Source organism: Nematolebias whitei, chromosome 14 (assembly GCF_014905685.2).
Source record: "Nematolebias whitei isolate Nwh7 chromosome 14, NemWhi1, whole genome shotgun sequence".
Classification (NCBI taxonomy): domain Eukaryota; kingdom Metazoa; phylum Chordata; class Actinopteri; order Cyprinodontiformes; family Rivulidae; genus Nematolebias; species Nematolebias whitei.
In genome coordinates this window covers 317,925-327,476 of record NC_056511.1, presented here as the reverse complement: position 1 = coordinate 327,476, position 9,552 = coordinate 317,925, and the positions used below count along the sequence as shown (strand labels likewise).

The following is a 9,552-nucleotide window of genomic DNA, read 5'->3' as shown; positions in this document are numbered from 1 at the left end:
TGTGTGTGTGTGTGTGTGTGTGTGTGTGTGTGTGTGTGTGTGTGTGGTTGTGTTGGTGGGTCCAGGGGAACGCGCTCACAAGAGAAGAACCTGACGAAGTTGTTTAATGACATAAAATATATTTTGTTAGCAAAGAATAGAGTCCTAACATTTATTAAACATTACTTGTGTATTAAAAAACATCAAAATTGTGCTTTGACAAAACAAAAAAAAAAGTGAAAGGGGGCAGGTAACTAACGCGCGCTGCAGGTGACGAGCGTCAGCAGCTGCTCAGCAGCAGAGGGAAGCGACACGGTTCAATCATAATCACATTTGTTCATAACTTTATTATTATTAAAACTGAGAGTTGCCGGATTTTAGCAAACAGTTGCCGAACGCACCCTGAAAAATGAGAATGGTGCAAAAAAAAAAAAGAGAGATATAAAAAACCTCCCTGCCGCAAAATGTTCCTCGGGGTCACATGCGCCCCCCCTGGCATTGCTCCGGGCTCCCCCAGGGGGGCGCGCCCCACGATTTGAGAAGGACTGGGTTAGATACAGGTTTATATTTACACCTTTATGCTAGTCATATTAGCTGTTGGAGACCATGTTTCTCCATAATCTACTCCCATCTTCTGGCTGTAACCCTTTGCTACGAATCTTGCTTTATATTTGTCGTTTCTGTCAATATCTCTTAAACGAGTACACCCATTCACCCTCCCACTGTTTTCTTGCCCTCTGGTAAAGCAGTGAGAGTAAAAGTGTTGTCTTTTAATGACTGGATCTACTCATCCATAGCTGTGATCCACTACTTTGGGTCATCTGATTCTACAGTTTCCTTAATCGTGTGTGGGATACCACTCTGTAGCAATAATCTGTACTAGTGTTAGCTTCATTGTTATCGCTGACATTAGTTACGTAATCTTTTTGACAACTAGGTTTCTTTCTTTCTCTATAAGGATATCTACTGCTGCTAGATTCATCACTCAGTGTTGGTTCTTGAACCTCCTCACTGTTTTCATCAACTTTCCGTTAGTCTGTCAACAATAGGCTGTCTTGTCCTTCCCCAATTATCATCATCATCATCCATTTCCTCCTTGTTTGTCCGTGTTTGTTCCTGCACATCTTGCTTGGTTACAAATTTAACGTCTGTGCTTATGGACTCTCTCAGTTTCAGGATGGTAAATTAAATAGGCTGGGCTGTTTTTATTATATCCTACAAAGAAACCTTTGTCACCTTTTGCATCAAGTTTTCCCTTGTTTTGTTTGTATGTGTAACATACTGAACCAAATTTTTGCATTTTTTATAAATCTGGCTTTTTATCTGTCAACATTTGGTAAAGAGTTTTCTTTATTCGTTTATTAAAATATGTATTTCTTGTTACTGCTGCCATTTGGACGGTGTAGTTCCATAGATGTTTTTGGTAACTGACTGTCAATTAGCTTACACCTGCCCATTTCAAAAAGAGTATGCCAACCTCTCTCATTTTGATGTGGTGAATATGGAGCTGATGTCTCATGCCCGATACCATTTGTTCTTAACAGTTTGAAAATCTCTGCACATAAACTCAGTTCTATTACCTGACCCGATACATTTTATGTTCCCATATGGGGCAACATCTACTAGATCCTTCTCTGTTGCTTGTATTGTGTCAGTTTTTGACTTTAAGAAATGTACACACTGCATTGGAATAATCATCAGTGAATGACCGTACATATTTGTATCCGCCTAGTGCCTATTGGACCTGCTAAGTCTGTGTGCACCATCTGCCGTGGGGCCTTTGCTCTTGTATCAGGATTTCTATTTCTGGTTTGCACAAACTTCCCTTGAATACACACATCACATTCATGTTCGGGTTTTTCTGTTTTCCCTGTAATCTACATTCCATTTACCACATTTTGTAACTTTAAAATGTCATCATAATTGCAGTGACCTAAAATTTCGTGCCATGTCTGGATGTCATGACAGGTATTACACTTATCTTTATCTTCATCTTCAGTTTGCAGATAATACAACTTTCCATACTCATAAATATTAAAGTTAGTACCATCTGTATGTTTCTAACTGTCCTGGCCTCGTTTAAAGGTGGCTGTTGCTCCTAATGTTGTGGCTGATTTTACAGAGAAAATGTCCTGCAGGTACGATGGGATGAACAGTGTGTCTCTCAGCGTTACTTTGTGTCACTGACCTGTACTGTCAATCATGAGTACCTCTGCATCTCCTCTCCGTTGAGCAATGCCTTTACGCAGAGTTCTGTCTGCCAGCTCCACACAGCATGTCTCTGGCTTGAATGTTCTGTTGAAGCTCCTGAACTTGGTCACATCATTGATGATATGTGAAGTGGCTCCAGTGTCCACCAACAGGCCTCTTTTCTTAATGCTACGCATTGACTGCTGTTGATCCTTGATGTCCTCATCCTTGATTCTGAAGACATAATCCACTGCAGCTGCTCCGGATTCGTTGCCGCTCTCATCTGCGATCCTCTTCGCTCCGTCTTGCGTATCTTTACGTCTGCATGTGGCGTCGTTGTATGTGGTGGTTTTACAATGACTGCACCACGTCCTCCGCCTGCACACTTTTGCTCGGTGACCCTTTATTCCACACTTAAACATTTAACGTCGATGTCACACTTGTCTCTGTGCTGTGTGTTTGACCTAGGGGTTCTCTGTGTCGTTCTTCCGTCATTTTTCATTACATTGTCTCTAGAGTCTGCCTGGTTTAATAGCCTATATGCCACGGACTTCCGTTCTAGCACCTCTGTATTTTTTAGTCACGCTGAACACTTCCAGCTCACAGGCAACACATTGTCAGTAATGGCGTTTTCCACTCGGTCGCTGCAGGACCTGCCGACAGTGACGACGTTTATAGAATTATTCAGACGTCCTCGAAAGCTCCAACGTGTAAAAAGGACAAAGGATTTAAGCTGTATGTGTCCAGTTTCATAAAGGACTTCAAAGGTAAGTTAATTAATCGTTTCTGAGTTCACCAAAATGCCTCGTATACATCTAACGTAACCAATCTTACAAAAGTGTTTTCTAATCATTATGCTAATGCAAGGCCTTAGTCTTATAGATTATTATTCAAGTATTGTTGGGTTTGAGCAGATTTAGCTGCATCTGGATGTTTGCTACTTATTAAAACTCATTAAAAACAAATGGGTCCTGCAGAAAAACACTCTGATGCCACATTCAGCAATATCTAGAAACCAGAAAGTTCTTCAGACTCTATAGGGAAAATGCACAAGAAGTGGAACTTGAATAGTCAGTCTTAGTTTCTGATCATTATTCCAAAGAACATCACTTTTGAAAATGTTTTAGGAATTACTCAGTTTTGAAGCAGTAGTTATTTTAACTCAACCTTGTGTAGAAAACTTGAGCTGAAGTCAAACCTGTTAAATATCAGACAATATAAAGGAAGAGGGCGAGCAATGGAGGAGGGGGCGTGACAAAGAGACCATCTTAGCACCAACATAACTGGTTTGTTCCATTTTGGAGTAAGCTGTTGGAGGAAGAATCAGTTTTGTGTTGTACGTTTCCTTGACTGATGAAGCCTTCTGGATCGAAGGCGAAACATTTCAGTACAAAAATAAGAAACTGTCCATATGATCTGACTGAAAAATGTTGGATTGTATACCTGGATTATTGACCACGGACTTTGTTGTTATCAGACAATATAAACTCTTTATATTCAACAGATGTCTGCTCTATGGTTTTATGAATCTCACTGTTTGTAGCAGCCCTTAAGAGACGTTTTCTTCCACTGTACAGGACACGGCAGTAGGAGATGATGAGGAGGGAACCTCTGGTCTGGCCTGGATGTTTGTGAGAAGTGGGGAGACACCACCGCTACAGCCCAAACATGAGGGAAGCAGTGAGGAGGCTAGAGCCGAGATCGGATCCAAACACCAAATACAAACAAGTTGTTCCACTGAGGCACCGAGGATGGAGGACAGGAAGTGATCCACGTGGAAACCCTCAGAAGAAGCAGCTCTTCTGTTCAACCATCCATGTAGTTACCTTTCTCTGACTGAATTCAAAAAGCGTTCAAAACAAAAACAACTTTCTCTGACTGATTACAAGAGCAGTCAGGGAAGCTGTGACTTACAGCCAGAAGGTGGAATGTTATAATGTAACTTCACCACTTGCTCAAGCCGAGATCGGATGCTTCCCTCCCTCCCTCTCCGCTTTGCTGCTCTGTCTGTCTGTGAAACTGCTTCTGAGACTCTCTTGCATTTCTTCCGAACCATAATTATGGACTTGTTCTGACCAGTTGGTCCCTCAACTCAATTTACAACATTTCTTCAAGAGAAGACAGGCTTTGGGCGAGCTGATTTACCCTGTTGGCACGTACGCAGCTGGATATCTCATCGACTGGAAGACTTGATGATGTGTCTATCTCTGCTGCCATCTGTGGATTTTAAGGACGCATATTTAATTGGATTCATGATAACTAGTTCCTGCTTTTTGGATTCAGCTGGTCCTGGTTTTTATCTACAATAAAGGAAGTCATCAGCAGCAAATTTGGACCCGATCATTCTGCTTGCCTTTATGATGGTTTGGTTTCATGTCTCGAGTACCCGGACTCAAATGCTTTGGGCTGAATGGATCAGATCTTGGGGATTTTTACTTAGACATGTTCCATCGGTGTGGTCATGTTATTTTGGACATTTCGGAACCGAGTGGACCAAACACAGACTTAAGGCAGATGTCATTAAGTTCTGCCTGTCCCCAAAACAACTGTGTGTTTATCTAAATTTTGGTCGCCTTGGTGTCCTTGAAGGCCACCTTATCTGAATTTCGCCTGGAGAAAATGTGATCTGACACTCACCACCCCCTCCCTGAGGAATTTCCAACTGATAACCAGATGAAACCCCGCTGAATAAACTTTGTCATCATTTCAGGACTCTTGGATACTCAGAGGTTATCCTTGGCCATTCCTCGACATACCTCGAGAATGTTTATGGATCTCACCGGAGGACATTGACTGATTACAGTGACCTCGAGAGTATCTGTAGACGTTGTTGACCGGTCTCGTCTCTTCCTTCTTCCTGCTCTGCAGAATGTCTACGTAAATATGTGCTTGTTTGTGCGAGGTGTTTTTTTCAATATTAGGGGTTTTTCTCAGCCAAGAAAAAAGTCTGAGGAATTTTTTTCGCCTCCAACTCCTACGTGTCCAGTTAACCGCTGTTTTTGTCTGTCCAAATAGGTCTCACTTGTAAATGAGTCTTCGAGGCTCAATGTGATTTATCTGTTTAAATAAAGGTTGAATGAATGAAAAAAATAATGTAAACACAGTGTTTAAAGCTTGTGCCTCATTCAGCTCGAGTCTTATACATTTTCTACAGTAATGTAACATGGTCACCAAATTTGTTTTTACTAAAATGGTTAAAATAAAACTGGACTCTGAGCCTGTCTTAAATCAAAATACACATTTTTTTTGGGTGATAATAAGAAGACAAAGTCAGAATGTGTTGAACATTTATTGTCTAACTTTACAAGTTGTGGTTCACACAACCAGTTTACATTAGTGCTAACGAAGTGATGACGCGACAAAACTTAATGTTCCAAAACTGAAAAAAAAAAAAAAACAGAGTAGGAGGCTGGAGTCATTTAAACACAGATGTTTTGTTTGGTGAACTGTTTAAACTCTGATCACTGATGAAAATGTCTCACCAGCATCACAGACATGAAAAGAGTTATGAAGTCATAATCAGCAGCAGTTGTCAATCAATTTTGTAGAGCGAGATAACATACATATTCAAGAATGTCTTTACTTGTGTTCCAGGAGCTGAGCTCCTCTCAGAAGAGTGGAGGAAACCTTCTGCAGATGTTGTACAACAAACCTAGCCGTTGGGCCTACACTTTCCAGGTATCTCGTCTGACTCCACCCTCTAAGGTTTAAGCAGCTGAGTATGACAAAAGACAGTTTGAAGTGATGTACATGTATGGTTTAAGTGGAGTACGCCTGCCTTACCTGTGTGCAGAGTTATGCGTGCCTCAGCAGAGTCCGAGCTCAGCTTCAATCTCCGTCCACCAAACTTCAGGAGGCAGAAAACCCCATTCAGTTCTACGAGCGCTCCGTCTACTCAGACAGGTAACACAGGACAGATCTGGCACCTGAGGCAGGAAGCACACCTGTCATGTGATTCAGATATACAGTATGATGCTGAGGCCAGCAACCGTTCTGTGTTGGTCATATTACCCACAGGTAACCAGGTACCTGTCTTTCTGTGGTACAGGTACGTGTTTGCATCCAACCTGTTTGAGTGCGGCGACCTGTCTGAGACAGAGTGGAGTGTTTATCAAGACTGGCACACCTGGCTACTGAAGGAATTTGAATCAGACATAACCCTCAATGGCATCATCTACCTGAGAGCGCCGCCTCAGGTAAAACCACTAGGGGTGTGAATCTCTGTGTCTGGCGAATCAATTCGATTCCCTTTTTTTTTTTTTTTTTTTTTGGTGTCCCAATTTGATTCAAAATCTATTTTTCGATTCAGAAACGACTGTTCTATTGAAATGGTCATAAATTTTGTTTCAGTTATGGAACTGTCAAGATAAAAGAATAAACAACAATGTAAACAAATAAAATATTTATTTAAAACAATAATTTTAGGTTCTTTACTGTATCAAATCTTTTTGCATCATTTTATATTTATACCAAAAATAAGAACAAAAAATAAAGGGAGTGCATAAAATTCTGTAACTTAAATTACCAGTATTAGGTTAGCTTAGCTGCCTGGATTTTTCTAAAATAAAATAAATAAATAAAATAAAAATCTAAAAACAAATAATTCATCCATCCATTATCTTTACCCACTTCTTCCTTTACGGGTCACGGGAGTCACTGGTGCCCATGTCCAGCTATCACTGTGTGAGAGGCGGGGGACACCTGGACAGGTCTCCAGTCCATCACAGACAAATAATTCAAAATATATAAATACAAAAGTAAACAAAGTCTTCAATCTACCATAGTACATTAACCTTTAACTCAAAATAAAATACAGACTTCACAGTTTAACCATATTCCTCTAACCTTTGTTATATTTTCTATCCATCCATCCATCCATCCATTTTCTTCCGCTTATCCGGGGTCGGGTCACGGGGGTAGCAGCTCAAGTAGAGAGGCCCAGACTTCCCTCTTCCCAGCCACTTGGTCCAGCTCCTCCGGGGAATCCCAAGGCGTTCCCAGGCCAGCTGAGAAACATAGTCCCTCCAGCGTGTCCTGGGTCTCCTCTTGGTGGGACGTGTACGGAACACCTCACCAGGGAGGCGTCCAGGGGGCATCCTAACCAGATGCCCGAGCCACCTCAACTGGCTCCTCTCAATGTGGAGAAGCAGTGGCTCTACTTGGAGTCCCTCTCGGATGATCGAGCTTCTCACCCTATCTCTAAGGGAGAGCCCAGACACCCTGCGGAGAAAACTAATTTCGGCCACTTGTATCCGAGGTCTCGTTCTTTCAGTCACAACCCAAAGCTCATGACCATAGATGAGGGTAGGAACGTAGATCTATCGGTAAATTAAGAGCTTCGCCTTTTGACTCAGCTCTCTCTTCACCACGACAGACCGGTACAGTGCCTGCTTCACTGCAGACGCTGCACCTATCTGCCTTTCGATCTCTCACTCCATTTTTCTTTCATTCGTGAACAAGACCCTAAGATATTTGAACTCCTCCACTTTGGGCAGAACCTCCTACCCGACCCGGAGAGGGCACTCTACCCTTTTCTGGCTCAAGACCATGGCCTCGGATTTGGAGGAACTGATCTTCATCCCGGCTGCGTCACACTCTGCTGCGAGCCGCTCCAGCGAAAGCTGTAGATCATGACCTGATGAAGCCAACAGAACCACATCATCTGCAAAAAGCAGAGACGCGATCCTAAGGCCACCAAAACAGATCCCCTCAACACCTTGGCTGCGCCTAGAAATTCTGTCCATAAAAGTTATGAACAGAATCGGTGATGAAGGTCAACCTTGGCGGAGTCCAACTCTCACCGTGAACAAGCCCGACTTACTGCCGGCAATGTGGATCAGGCTCTGACACCGGTCATACAGAGATCTAACAGCCTGTATCAAAGGGCCTGGTATCCCATACTCCCAGAGTACCCCCCCCCCCCCCCCCATGTCCCTCGGGGAGCCCTGTGGTGGGGAGTACTCTGAGAGTACTCCCCACATGGCTCCCCGAGGGACATGGTCAAACGCCTTCTCCAAGTCCACAAAGCACATGTAGACTGGTTGGGCAAACTCCCACGCACTCTCCAGGACCCTGCTGAGGGTGTAGAGCTGGTCCAGTGTTCCACGACCAGGACGAAAACCGCACTGCTCCTCCTGAATCTGAGGTTCAACTTATCCGATGGACCCTCCTCTCCAGAGCCCCCGAATAGACCTTACCAGGGAGGTTTAAGAGCGTGGTCCCCCTGTAGTTGGAACACGCTCTACGGTCTCCCTTGTTGAATAGGGGGACCACCGCCCCAGTCTGCCAATCATGGGGAACTTCCCCCGTTGTCCATGCAATATTGCAGAGTCGCGTAAGCCAACATAACCCTACAACGTCCAGAGCCTTAAGGAGCTCCGGGCAAATCTCATCCACCCCTGGGGCCCTGCCACCGACGAGCTTTTTAACCATGGCCTCTCCAAACTCCTCCCATGCCCGAGTTTTTGCCTCAGCGACCACCCGAGCCACATGTCACTTGGACTGCCGGTACCCATCAGCTGCTTCTGGGGTCCCACAGACCAAAAAGGCCCAATAGGACTCCTTCTTCAGCCTGACAGCATCCCTCACCGCCGGTGTCCATCACCGGGTTTGAGGGTTGCCGCCGCGACAGGCACAGACAACCTTGCGGCCACAGCTCTGGTAAGCTGCCTCGCCAATAGAGGCACGGAACATGGCCCACTCGGACTCAGGAATGCCCCCTACTCCCCCGGAACGTGTTCGAAGTTCTCCCGGAGGTGGGAGTTAAAGCTCCATGTCACAGGAGCCTATGCCAGACGTTCCCAGCAAACCCTCACAATACGTTTGGTCCTGCCAGGTCTGACCGGCATCCTCCCCCACTATTGGAGCCAACTCACCGCCAGGTAGTGGTCAGTGGACAGCTCCGCCCCTCTCTTCACCCGAGTGTCCAAGACATGTGGCTGCAGATCAGATGAGACGACAACAAAGTCGATCATCGAGCCGCGGCCTAGGGTGTCCTGGTGCCAAGAGCACATATGGACACACTTGTGCTTGAACATGGTGTTTGTTATGGACAATCCATGACCACATGTACATGTACCACACCTGTTTCTTCACACCTGTACCACACCTGTTTCATCTTACCTGTTCAACACTTGTACCATACATGTTTATCACAACTGTATAACCCCTGCACCACACCTGTTTCATCACATCTGTTCCACACCTGTTTATCACACCTGTTTCATCACCCCTGTACCGCATGTGTATCACCCTGATACCACATCTGTTCACACCTTTACCACACCTGTTCCACGAGGACCCAACATCAACGAGGACCCTCATCAGTATGCATACTGTGAGAACCGATCAACAGAGGATGCCATCTCCTCTGTGGTCCACACT

General features: G+C 44.4%; 1 pseudogene; it reads left to right on the top strand.

Moving 5' to 3' along the window:
- The window catches only part of LOC119420746, a 57,609-nt pseudogene that overhangs the window by 42,389 nt on the left and 5,668 nt on the right, over positions 1-9,552 (top strand).